The sequence below is a fragment of the Leucoraja erinacea genome, chromosome 7, assembly GCF_028641065.1.
Source record: "Leucoraja erinacea ecotype New England chromosome 7, Leri_hhj_1, whole genome shotgun sequence".
NCBI lineage: Eukaryota > Metazoa > Chordata > Chondrichthyes > Rajiformes > Rajidae > Leucoraja > Leucoraja erinaceus.
The window spans coordinates 55670071-55684452 of NC_073383.1; the positions used below are offsets into that span (position 1 = coordinate 55670071).

Genomic DNA, 14382 nt, shown 5'->3' on the forward strand with positions numbered 1-14382 from the left:
CCACCGTAGCCTCATGCAAACAGAATAGAAGGAAGACAACCGACACACCCAAACAAATTACATACACTTTTATACCCCTAAATTAAGACGGGGACACTAAAATACGATGGGGGAGGCCACCCCTACATGCCAATCACTTCTTACCGGTACGAAAACACATTAAGCACTTACTCTGTTAAATTACAAACGCTGTATACAAAAAATTTTAGCACTTGGATACCAAGTGTAAACAGATAATCCTCTATCCCATCACAAGAACTAGACTTAATAGCATCAGAGAAGACACAAGAACAGGAACCACCCGGGTCTCTTGCAGAAACCTAGTCTTAATGGCAGCAAGTTGGTCATAAATGCAGAATCTCCCCGGATCTTCTGCAAAGAGCTAGACTTTGTGGAAACAGCTAGGTCACATGGACCTCTTGCGCCTGGTGTTCTTGTAACCTCATCCAGCTTGACCTTACTCACAGGCACTATCATCTATTTTCCAAAGCACCATCAGCCATTTCCCAAAGTACCCATATTCTTACAAATGATCATTCCCTTTTATCCTTTCAAGATAACAACTTCTTCACAAACAAGGAAAAATGAAATGTAATATGTACAAAAGTTCATATATCAATAGTCAAACAGTGATGATGATGTTATGCCAAGATCCCATAAGTCTCTGCTTCCTGACTTTTCATGGGCGTAGCAGATTCTCAGGCAGTTGACCAAGGAATCTTCACCTCCTGACTTTGCATGGCTGTGTAGTCTCTTGTAGTCATCACCAGCAGCAGAAGCATATTCAGGGTGCTCAAAACACCTACACTGAAAGACCTGGTGTTTTTGTGCTGATATTATGATAGTGGTGATAGGAAAGGTTAAGCAACCATTTTGTAACTTCAAAATCTACTGTACAATCCATCTTGTAACTTGCTGCTTCATTAAACTCTTTCACTCTGAGCAAGCAGGGTAGCCAATGCATCATGAGTTGGGGATCCCAGAGTAACCAAGAATCTCACATGTTTTACCGGGGTCAAAACGTGCTGTACTAGAGCCCACAAATCCCTTCAATCTGCATGGTACACTCGTATAGTAGTTCAGATGTCTCTCCCTCTGGTGGGATGGGTATATTTCCCTTAGTTTTACTTCTGGTATTGAGTGCAACTGGGGTGTCAGCTAACTCCGGGGCTGTCTGGATCAACGAATTTGGAGCTGGATCTGATTCAGGGGACACAGGGGGTGCTTCAGGGCCAACATCTGAATATGGTGGGGGCTGTAATCTAGCCCTCATATGAACACTATCCCAGTCTTCAGAATAATAATTGTCTCCCTCTTCCAAGCCAAAGCCAACCACTTGATCACGTGGTCCTTCTTTCCCTTTCTTGTGTAATCCTTCCGGAGTCTGCTCAGACTCCCATCTTTTATGTTCCCTAGAAGCATCGGTGCAATCTCGTTTTAATTTATCAATAGACCTGCTGGGTCTGGGGGATGTATTCCTAAATTCAAAGCTGTCTCTTGCCAATTAGCCAGCATCTTGGCCTCTTTTTCATCGCTTAATTCTTGATAATACTGTCTCCATAACCCAATAAGCTATTTTGTGGCAACATTTGTATTGTAAGTCCATATTATTTTCTCTATATACTTCATGCCCTCTAGGGTTCCAACTCCTCCCTCGGGCCATAGTTCACATCCTAACATTCCAGACAGACTCTTCAATTGTTCCGCCTTATCGGGATATCTAGCACACACTTTTTGCAATGGGCTTTTAGGATCAGCAGTGGTATCGAGGTAATTACCCATCTTAGCTCACAATCACACACAAGATCTGTCTGCACGCACACACACACAATACAACCGGTATTCAAACAAACTTATCACACACTCCGAATGCAACAACTCACACATAGTTCACAAAAAGTTTTAAATCAGATCAAAACAGCAGCTTCCTTCTAAAAGGAGCCAGCAATCACAATGTAGCAGCAAAACGATTTAAACTCCGTGCATTTAAACAAAAGCTTATAACACAAAGACAAAATTCCACTTATGCAAGAACAAATACAACTAGCTACTATAATAGAGAAGCAAATTATAATATGTGCACATTCAGCAATTACACCATACAAGAATAAATTACACAATCTTAAATTACACAATATACACACTAAAGCAAAAACAGACAACTATAATACAGAAGTAATTACACAGTATTAAGCAAAAGCATTCAATATGAATACTTCCAATTTAGGAAAACTTAGATCAAAATCCAAGACTATTACAGACACATCTTATATCAAGCCCCAGTATTATTTTTTACAGTATAACGTCAGTTTACCTTAGTACTGATCCCAGTACCACCAGGGACTCGAACCCCTCTGGGGATTCTAACCGTAAATCCAAGGGCCTCAAATCCTACGGGGTGGGAACTTTAACCCTACAGAGACTAACCCTCAACCAAGGGAACTTTAACCCTACAGAGACTAACCCTCAACCAAGGGACTCTAAACCCTTCCTCGATGGGGACTTTAACCCTACTGGGATCCAATTCAGTGTTCTCCAGACTACTAACCTTATTGATCTCGTCGGGACCCCACACAAAGTCAGCGACTCACTGATTCGTCGTCGGATTAGCAGAGCGGGGAAAACCGATACAGTAAAAACTACTCACACACGCCTATTTCTCCTCTCGCAATCCGAGACGATTCAGCTCTTTGGCCGCAAAATCATGTGGTAATCCTTTGAGATCCTGGGCGAGCCCCCAAATGTGAATGCCCGGATCCAATCTTACCCCTAGTCTGGTCCAGTAAAAGAAACTCAGTAGAACACAGAAGTCTAAACACTTCTTTATTTGTATAGACTGCAGGGACTGTCTCAGATCCATTCACGCGAGCTCACAATAGCCTCTTGCACCTGGTGTTCTTGTTACCTCATCCAGCTTGACCTTGCTCACAGCCACTGTCAGCTATTTTCCAAAGCACCATCAGCCATTTCCCAAAGTACCCATATTCTTACATATGATCAATTTTGGTTTGTCACCAGATCAAACAGGTTTAACCATATACATCTACTCGATTTCAAACAGGTTTAACCATATACATCTACTCGATTCCCACATTTCTATGACTTCATCTTCCATCACAAACTGCACAATCTAATTATGAATTTGACACAGTTGCTGCTTTAAAGACTAACTTTACATACAACAAATCTATATAAACTACTATCGGTGGGGGCGCTGCAATGGCGGCAGCGCGTTAGTTTTTTCAACTTTTTTTAGTATGTTTTAAAGTATGTTTTTAATGGTTCTTTGTGTGTTTTGTGTGGGGGGGGTGTGAGGGGGAAACCGTTTTGGCCACCTCCTCCATGGAGAGGCGACTTTTTCCAGGTCACCTCCCCTGTGGCCTAACAGCAAGGATCGGCACGGCCTTTCCCGGAGACGCGCCCGGGGCTTCAGCGGGATGGAGCGAGTGAGCCCTCGCTGGGGCTCGCTGGAGGGGAGCGCTCCGTTTCGCTGGCCCGGGGCAGCCGGCAGCCTGAAGCCGCGCGCGGTCTGCACAGCTCCAGCTGGCGCGGCGTCTACAGCCCGGGATCCCTCATGGGGGACCCAGGGGAAGAAGAAGCCATCACTGCCGACCCGCGGCCAACTTCTACCGCGGGCACGGTGGCGACTTACCATCACCCCTGGAGGGGAGCTTTGACCGCCGGCCCTGCGGTCTGCGGTGCTTCTGGCTGCGGCACGAACTTTAAACTTTCGACCGCCGGCCTGCGGCCTACACCAACTTAAAGCCGCGGTCTCCGGTGGGGAAGAGCCGATCCTGGACTTACCTGGACTTGTACCTTGTCCTTTTACCATCTGGACGCCCGCAGCAATGGCTGCGGAGGGCTGAGGTCCCGACCACGGAGGAAAATGGAGGACTGACCAAATTGTGTGCCTTCCGCCACAGTGATGAATGCTGTGGTGGATGTTTATGTTAAATCTTTATTGTGTTTTTGTGTGTGTTCTTTATCATTGTACCGCTGCTGACATATTCATTTCACTTGCACTTTATGTGCAATGTGACAAATAAACCGTATTGTATTGTACGGTAATGTACATTGTTCCCGCCTTTCAATCTGAAATCTTACATTTAATCTTTTTTTAAAGTTCATACACAGAATGTTGGCATTATTGCAGGGCCAGCACTGATTCCCATTCTGATTATTGACATTGAGAAAAGGATTGTTGGCTGCCAAAATAAATTGTTGTAGCAATTTTTAATGAAAGTAGCACAACAGTATTATTATGTTGAAAGTTTCAGGATTTTATCCCAAACACTTTATAGAGATGGCAATATATTCCCAAATTGCAATGAAAATGGCACAATTGGAATTCCAATGTCATTTGTTTCATTCAAATTGTCATTCCAGTGTTTAATCTAAAATTTGAGAGGGAGAAGGGTATTACAGTTGAACAAAGAGGACTATGGAGCCATGAGGGAGGAGCTGGCCAAAGTTGACTGGAAAGATATCCTAGCAAGGATTACAGTGGAACAACAATGGCAGTATTTCTGGGAATAATACAGAAGGTGCAGGATCAGTTCATTCCAAAGAGGAAGAAAGATTCCAACGGGAGTAAGGACCGTGGCTGACAAGGGACGTCATGGACAGTAGAAAAATAAAAGAGAAGTACAGCAGAGCAAAGATGAGCAGGAAGCCAGAGGATTGGGTAATGTTTAAAGAGCAACAGAAGATACAAAAAAGTCAATATGGGGAGAAAAGATGAGGTACGAAGGTAAGCTAGCCAAGAATATAAAGGAGGATAGTAAAAGCTTCTTTCAGTATGCGAAGAGGAAAAAATTAGTTACAACCAAAGTTGGATCCTTAAAGACTGAAAAAGGTGAATTTATTATGGGGAACAAGGAAATGGCAGACAAGTTGAACAGGTACTTTGGATCCGTTTTCACTAAGGAGGGCACAAACAATCTTCCTGATGTACTAGTGGCCACAGGATCTGGGATGACGGAGGAACTGAAGGAAATCCACATTACGCAGAAAATGGTGTTGGGTAGGCTAACGGGAATGAATGCTGACAAATCCCCAGGGCCCGATGGTCTGCATCCCAGGCTACTTCAGGAAGTGGCTCTAGAAATCGTGGGTGCATTGGTGATAATTTTCGAATGGTTTATAGATTCAGGATCAGTTCCTGTGGACTGGAGGGTTGCTAATGTTATCCCACTTTTTAGAAAGGCAGGAGAGAGAAAACAGGGAATTATAGACCAGTTAGCCCGGCGTCGGTGGTGGGTGTCAATCATAAAAGTTGAAATTGCTGCATATTTAGATAGCAGTAACAGGATCGGTCTGAGTCAGCATGGATTTACGAAGGGGAAATCATGCTTGACTAATCTTCTGGAATTTTTGGAGGATGCAACTAGGAAAATGGACAAAGGAGAACTAGTGGATGTCGTGTACCTGGACTTTCAGAAAGCATTTGATAAGGTCCCACATAGGAGATTAGTGGGCAAAATTAGGGCACATGGTATTGGGGGTAGAGTGCTGACTTGGATAGAAAATTGGTTGGCAGACAGGAAACAGAGAGTGGGGATTAGCAGGTCCCTTTCAGAATGGCAGGCAGTGACTAGTGGGGTACCGCAAGGCTCGGTGCTGGGACCGTAACTATTTACAATATACATCAATCAATCAATCAACCTTTATTGTCACCTTGCAAGCAACAGTTGTACAGTGCAAAATGAAAAGACATTTCCCAGGGAATACTGGAGCATCGCACATGAAATTTAAAACATTTCACACATAATAACACTAAAATCAGTCCAGTCCCTGATGGAACAGTATAGTTAAATGCAGGTAAAAACAACAACGTTAAAATACAGTAAAACCGATCATAAAAATGTCCGGGGCAGCTGATTTGAGTGGCCAATGCCAGTTATTAAAGTGGCCAGTGCCAGTTATTAAAGTGTCCGTGCCAAGCCGCAGAATCAGGTGAGTACAGAGTGACTGTTCAGCAGCCTCACAGCCTGTGGCAGGAAGCTGTTTAGCAGTCTTGTAGTCCGGGCTTTGATGCTGCGATATCTCTTGCCTGATGGCAGGAGATCCAGGTGTATGTGAAAGGGGTGCAGTTTGTCCTTAGCAATTCTCTTAGAATCCCTTCAATGATTTAGATGAAGGGATTCAAAGTAACAATAGCAAATTTGCAGATGACACAAAGCTGGGTGGGAGTGTGAACTGTGAGGATGCTATGAGAATGCAGGATGACTTGGACAGGTTGCATGAGTGGGTGGATGCATGGGAGATGCAGTTTAATGTGGATAAATGTTATCCACTTTGATAGCAAAAACAGGAAGGCCAATTATTATCTAAATGGTGGTAAGTTGGGAGAAGGTGAAGTACAACGGCATCTGGGGCTCCTTGTTCATCAGTCAATGAAAGTAAGCATGCAGGTACAGCAGGCAGTGAAGAAGCGAATGGCATTTTGGCCTTCATATCAAGAGGAGTTAAGTATAGGAGCAAAGAGGCCCTTCTGCAGTTGTATAGGGCCCTAGTGAGACCACATCTGGAGTATTGTGTGTAGTTTTGGTCCCCAAATTTGAGGAAGGACATTCTTCCTAATGAGGGAGTGCAGCATAGGTTCACAATGTTAATTCCCGGGATGGCAGGTCTGCCATATGCTGAGAGAATGGAGCAGCTGGGCTTGTATACTCTGGAATTTAGAATAAGAGGGGGTCTTATTGAAACATATAAGATTATTAAGGGTTTGGACACGCTAGAGGCAGGAAATATGTCCCAGATGTTACTTATAGAAACTTACAAAATTCTTAAGGGGTTGGACAGGCTAGATGCAGGAAGATAGTTCCCGATGTTAGGGAAGTCCAGGACAAGGGGTCACAGCTTAAGGATAAGGGGGAAATCCTTTAAAACCGAGATGAGAAGAACTTTTTTTCACACAGAGAGTGGTGAATCTCTGGAACTCTCTGCCACAGAGGGTAGTTGAGGCCAGTTCATTGGCTATATTTAAGAGGGAGTTAGATGTGGCCCTTGTGGCTAAGGGGATTAGGGGGTATGGAGAGAAGGCAGGTACGGGATACTGAGTTGGATGATCAGCCATGATCATATTGAATGGCGGTGCAGGCTCGAAGGGCCGAATGGCCTACTCCTGCACCTAATTTCTATGTGTCTATGTTGGGGAAGTCCAGAACCATAGGCCATAGTTTACGAATAAGGGGTAAGCCATTTATAACAGAGATGAGGAAACACTTTTTCACACAGAGAGTTGTGAGTCTGTGGAATTCTTTGCCTCGGAGGGTGGTGGAAGCCGGTTCTCTGGATACTTTCAAGAGAGAACTAGATAGAGCTCTTAAATATAGCAGTCAGGGGATATGGGGAGAAGGCAGGAATGGGGTACTGATTGTGGATGATCATTTAATCTGAACAATGGGAACATGTTTCCTGCTTCCTGCGTGTCCAAACCTTTAATAATCTTATGTGTTTCAATAAGATCCCCTCTCATCCTTCTAAATTCCAGAGTATACAAGCCCAGCAGCTCCATTCTCTCAGCATATAGATAGAAACATAAAAAATAGGTGCAGGAGGAGGCCATTCGGCCCTTCGAGCATATGAATGTTCCACTTATGGTGAAAGTAAGTAATTTTTGGAATGGTGGCCATGCTGTCAAACAACCAAATTGGATTATACGTGATGCTGTTGAGCTTAATTGTTGTTGGAAAGGCACAGATTCAGGCAGGTGGAGAGCATTTTATCATGCTTTAAACTCAAAACAAAATGACTTAACACCTCAGGCAGTCCCTGTGGAGAGAGAGGGAAAAAAAACGATGTTTAAGATTTTCAACATTAAGAAATCAAAACTGTCTTAAAGTTATATATAAGGGAGAATTCAATTCAACTTTAATGTCATCGCACAAATACAAGTATCAGTACAACGAAATGCAGTTTTGCGTCAGACCGTAGTAGTTGTACATAAAGAGAAAAAACAAGAAAAAAAATAGAAAGAGAGAAGATACAGAATAATCAGGAAATACAGAATGATTAAACAAAGGGGGACGGAGGGACCAGAGAAATCTATCGTCGGGACTCCGAGTTTAGCAGTGTGATTGTGTTGTTATAGAAGCTTTTCCTCATCCTGCTGGTACGTGACCTGAGGCTCCTGTACCGCCTCCCTGATGGGAGGAGGGCAAACAGTCCATGGTTGGGGTGTGAGGGGTCTTTGATGATCTTCCCAGCCCGACTCAGACACCGTTTTCGGTGGAGGGCATCCATGGCAGGGAGCGGGGCACCGATGATGTGCTGCGCGGTTTTCACCACCCGTTGTAGTGCTTTCCTGTCCGCAGCAGTGCAGAGAAGAACAGAGAGTGCCTGTGATGTGGCAAAGAGCAGGAGATACTGAATGGTGTATGTGATGTCAGGGCTGGTTAAGAGTGATGTCAGGGCTGGTTAAGAGTGGGTGTTGTAGGCTTGGTAATTCCAGATGATGACAAATAAACATGAACCAGTAAGAAAACAAAATGTAAGAGAGGAGGAAATAGCACAAATTAGAGCAGGAAATCTTTCCTGTGAAAAGATTTGAGAATCGAAAGGCAAATTTTTTTTATTTTTCAAAAAATAATCTTTATTCTTAATAAAAAATATACAAAATAATAACAGTTCAAAGCTTAATACATTCCTTGTGCGCCAATACATTAAATTGTGTATGTTGTATCTAATAAAATTAACACCTTTCTTTATACATAGCACTAAAACCACTCTTGTCATCCCCGAGGCAAAATCCCTTCCCTTGTTTGAGGGATGTCAGCCTCTCCATATCCAACAATAAAAATACCTCAAACTGTGATCCTCCCCCACAGAGTCTTCATGTTGGCCGCTCAGAGATTTGGTGCATTCATCAGACAGTCCTCTTGCAGACTGGAATGCTTCCCCTGGTAACATCCTCTTATGGACATCTCGCACTCCTGGAAAACCAAAACATTTTGGACAGACCAATAAAGGTAACACTATTGGGGTAGAACACAAGCAATATTGAATGAAAAGCACAATATTGAATGAATAGACAATGAATATTGAATGAATAGACATACAGAATGTATCAAGTGCCTTGTAATGTTTTTGTTTTGTACATTTTACTGAATTGATTGCCTTCCATCAACACTTGATGACAGTCTCCACATGTATCCCATGGAATGGCCATAAATCAGAGTCCTCTGTTCTGGAGCTGATCAGGATGAACCATGGCATGGACTCTTGCACCTTTCTCCAGATCCTCTTTGCAAATCCCCACACCGTGAAGAGGTGGGTAACCAACTCCCCTCCATAGCAGTTGTCCAGAGGGTAGCGTGCATTGGGAATGAGACTACAATGCCGCAGGAAGAATCTGACTGGAAGGCGCCTTCTCACCAACAACCAAGTGAGGTCTTGGTGCTTTTTGATGAGTTCTAGTGATGCAATATTCTACAAAACAATCTGAGAAGTCTGCTCAGGGAACCACCCCACCAGAGCATTGTCCCAGGGTGCCTGCTTGACACTCTGTGATGACCACTGCCTAATGGGGTTGTGGTGAAAGGAGCTGGTCCGGAAGACCTTTTCTATGAACAATAGGTAATGCGGCAATGTCGGAGTGACACATTGCACAGGAATGGCACCAGGCCCATCCTCCGTAATACCAGAGGCAAATAGAACCTCAGCATATAGTGACATTTGGTGACCATATATTTTGGTTTTACAGACATAAAGGTGGCCATCAAGATTAGCGTGTTGTTGAATATGCTTTTGCCCTAGTTGCCTATGGATTTCCTCATCTCATTTCGCCTCCAGAAATCAACTACATTATCAATATAAGAAAATACCTGCACCTAGATACCCCATCCCATCCTTTAATAATGCAGTTCAATCATCGTTCTTTGTACTTGTATTTCTCTATTCCAGCAAGTATCCTAGTAAGGTTGCTTTTGATCTTCTCACAAACTCCTACCTTGAATGAGTCAGTTTCTTTTTTTTTTTTTTTAATATATTTTTATTAGAAGCAATGTCCAGTAGTATAGACATATGACAAAATACATTTAATGTACATCTTCTATTTTAAATTTAACAAGAGTAAAATAGAACAAGAGAGAAAGAACGAAAAAGAGAGAGAGTGAAAGAAATAGTGATGTGTAAACCCCTAGACTAGCATAGTGCAGTCCAGGAGTGAACGAGTGGAAGCCTATAGAAGAATAAGAAGACAAAAACCAAAAATAATAAATAAAAAGAGAAGAGAAAAAAAAAAAGACCCTTATATGTTGATATACCTGCTTCATTTCTCACCACACCCATCACCCTGTTTGTGAATCGGGTTAATTCCAGAGTTGTGTTGAACCATACTATACTTGTAATGAATCATTAAAAGGTGACCATATCTTTACAAATTGCTCTGACTTTCCTGCTAAGACGAGTCTGAGAGTCAGTTTCTTATGCTCTAGAAATGCTCTAGTCAGCAGCGGCATCCGACACATTAAGTTAAATTCTTTGTCACTAACCTCAGCAAATGATCCAGTAATTTCTCTATGAGACAAATCTAGACTCTCATGACTTTACAGCATTATCTGATTAACGATCAGCTATTCATTCTGGTTTTATGTTATCTCACTATCTTGTCCATTCATAGAAACATAGAAATTAGGTGCAGGAGTAGGCCATTCGGCCCTTCGAGCCTGCACCGCCATTCAATATGATCATGGCTGATCATCCAACTCAGTATCCCGTACCTGCCTTCTCTCCATACCCTCTGACCCCCTTAGCCACAAGGGCCACATCTAACTCCCTCTTAAATATAGCCAATGAACTGGCCTCAACTACCCTCTGTGGCAGAGAGTTCCAGAGATTCACCACTCTCTGTGTGAAAACAGTTTTTCTCATCTTGGTTTTAAAGGATTCCCCCCTTATCCTTAAGCTGTTACCCCTTGTCCTGGACTTCCCCAACATCGGGAACAATCTTCCTGCATCTAGCCCGTCCAACCCCTTGTTGTAATGTTGTAAGTTTCTATAAGATCCCCTCTCAATCTCCTAAATTCTAGAGAGTATAAACCAAGTCTATCCAGTCTTTCTTCATAAGACAGTCCTGACATCCCAGGAATCAGTCTGGTGAACCTTCTCTGCACTCCCTCTATGGCAATAATGTCCTTCCTCAGATTTGGAGACCAAAACTGTACGCAATACTCCAGGTGTGGTCTCACCAAGACCCTGTACATCTGCAGTAGAACCTCCCTGCTCCTATACTCAAATCCTTTTGCTATGAAAGCTAACATACCATTCACTTTCTTCACTGCCTGCTGCACCTGCATGCCTACTTTCAATGACTGGTGTACCATGACACCCAGGTCTCGCTGCATCTCCCCTTTTCCTAATCGGCCACCATTTAGATAATGGTTACACAGAAAAGCTGGAGAAACTCAGCGGGTGCAGCAGCATCTATGGAGCGAAGGAAATAGGCAACGTTTCGGGCCGAAACCCTTCTTCAGACTGGAGACAGACACCCAGTCTGAAGAAGGGTTTCGGCCCGAAACGTTGTCTATTTCCTTCGCTCCATAGATGCTGCTGCACCCGCTGAGTTTCTCCAGCTTTTCTGTGTCACCTTCGATTCTCCAGCATCTGCAGTTCCCTCTTTAACACCATTTAGATAATAGTCTGCTGTCCTGTTTTTGCCACCAAAATGGATAACCTCACATTTATCCACATTATACTGTATCTGCCAAACGTTTGCCCACTCACCCAGCCTATCCAAGTCACCTTGCAGTCTCCTAGCATCCTCCTCACAGCTAACACTGCCCCCCAGCTTGGTGTCATCCGCAAACTTGGAGATATTGCCTTCAATTCCCTCATCCAGATCATTAATATATATTGTAAATAGCTGGGGTCCCAGCACTGAGCCTTGCGGTACCCCACTAGTCACTGCCCACCATTGCGAAAAGGACCAGTTTACTCCTACTCTTTGCTTCCTGTCTGCCAGCCAGTTCTCTATCCACATCAATACTGAACCCCCAATGCCGTGTGCTTAAATTTGTATACTAATCTCTTATGTAGGACCTTGTCGAAAGCCTTCTGGAAGTCCAGATACACCACATCCACTGGTTCTCCCCTATCCACGCTACTAGTTACATCCTCAAAACATTGTATAAGATTCGTCAGACATGATTTACCTTTCGTAAATCTATGCTGACTTTGTCCAATGATTTACCACTTTCCAAATGTGCTGCTAACCCATCTTTAATAACTGACTCTAGCAGTTTCCCCACTACCGATGTTAGATTCCCTACACATTAGGGGCAATTTTGCAAAGGCCTAATTTTGCAAATTAACCTACAAAACCACAAGCCTTTACGATGTGGGAGGAAACCAGAGCACCCGGAGGAAACCCACGTCATCGGGAGAACATGCAAATTTCACAGACAACATCCAAGGTCAAGATCAAACTAGGCACTTGCTGCCACAAAATCTCCTGTCTCTCCGAACTCTCCTGTTACTATAGTCCTGATTTAATCCTACCCGGCTGTGCCTCAGATCGTTGCCTGGTGTGGCAGACCAGATTGTTGCTGTTACTCTCTCTGAGCGATCAGCCCCCCCCTCCCCAGTATATTTGCTTTGGAGGGAATGGCCACAAGGGATACCTGCGCTCTCTGCTCACTCACTTTCCTAGTGATCACCCATCTACTTTCTGCCTGCATCTTTGGTGTGACCACCTCATTGTAACTCCCATCTATGATGTTTTCATTCTCCCAGATAATCCCAAGGTAATTATACAGCACCAGTTCTCTCACGTGGTCAGTCAGGAGTTACACCTGGACAACACAGTTGCAGTCCTCAGAGACACTGACTTCCCAGATCCTGCAGGGGGGAGCATCAATAGTCAATAGTCTATTTAATTGTCATTTGGACCCCTGGAGGTCCAAATGAAATGCCGTTTCTGCAGCCATACATTACACACAAATAAACCCCAGACACAACATAATTTACATTTTACATAAACATCCATCACATAGCTGTGATGGAAGGCCAAAAAAAAAAACTTATCTCTCCACTGCACTCTCCCCCCCCCCCCCATGTCAGAGTCAAAGTCAAAGCCCCCGGCTGGCGATGGCAATTGTCCCGCGGCCATTAAAGCCACGCCGGGTGGTGCGAGGTCCTTGGCTGGGGTAGGAGGGAGGAAGAATGCAGGTGGGGTTGGAAAAAACAATTACCTACTTGTGCCAAGCAAAAGCATCTGAAAAAGAGAGGTAAAATGAGACAAAAAGAGATATTCTAGGATGTCCAATACCTGGAATTGTAACACGTAGGCTACAAGGATCTATGTGATTGTCAGCTTTATCCTGTGAACGTTGTCATATCCCACACTTCAGATAATTGAGCGCATCGTTCTTTTCAGATTTTTTCCATGGACAGGGATTCTTTTAAATTAGGAAAATATTGAAATATAATAAATGAATAAATTAGTACAAACGAATGTAAAATAAAAAAACAAATATACATATGTAATTAAAACAAAAATAAAGTAAACATTTAAAAAATAAAAATGGATTTAAAAGTATGTATAAAGATAAGCAGGAAACGTGCAGTAAATGGATATTTTTTTGCGTCTAATATTGCAGTATATTTTGCTTTTGATCTCTCTCTCGACCTTTTCATTTCTAACTGCGGCTATCTGCACCAAAGATCCTATAGCAGAGCTCTGCTATAGGATCTTTGATCTGCACCGTCATTGCAGTTTTGTTATCTACCATGTTCCTGTTTACTAATGTAGAAGTGGGGGTGGAGCTATAAACACCCTTTATTGCAGCAAACTCTCAATTAAGATCAATATCAGATCCAGGATTACATGAAACAGTATGCCAATTGTACCCTTACAACAAGTTACTGCATCTACACATAAACACCTTTTTTTTGTAAACCAGTTCCTTATTTCTACACACAAACAGTACTTACATAAAGGATGTTGTAATTTAATTACCAAAGTCAAATAGTCAAAGTGCCCGGTTTACCTTTAGTCGCACAAATAAACGTATGATTGAATTATCAGCCACGGTATCCTTCACAAAGTAACTGATTTGCATCTTGAATTATTGTAGTCTGTTGCATATTTTCTTCTTTTAAAAAAAAAATAGCTATTGACATTGAAAGGCAAATATATATTTTAATCCAACGACAGGTCATGAAACTGAAATATTAACCAGTTAATGAATTCTTCACCGTCGCCGCCACGGTTATGCGGCCTGGTTATTGTCTGGACTTGTGCCGTTCCTGCCCACACGTTTGAACATTTTATTTTGAATTCGTTTGTTCCTTTCCCCGTCGCTTTACATTGACTACAAATCCCATGACCCTACCTCAAAGCGGCCTTCCTGTGATGCAGGGCAGGGCAGGGGGCTTGTG

General features: G+C 43.1%; 1 long non-coding RNA gene across 1 annotated transcript; it reads right to left on the reverse strand.

The window, feature by feature from the left end:
• Positions 1-5651: 5651 nt before the first annotated feature.
• Positions 5652-14285, reverse strand: LOC129699032 (uncharacterized). Its single transcript, XR_008723762.1, has 4 exons — positions 13992-14285; positions 13271-13400; positions 8807-8936; positions 5652-7776 (listed from the first exon to the last, which is right to left on the reverse strand). It is a non-coding gene; the product is annotated as an uncharacterized LOC129699032 (long non-coding RNA).
• Between the last annotated feature and the right edge of the window lie 97 nt (positions 14286-14382).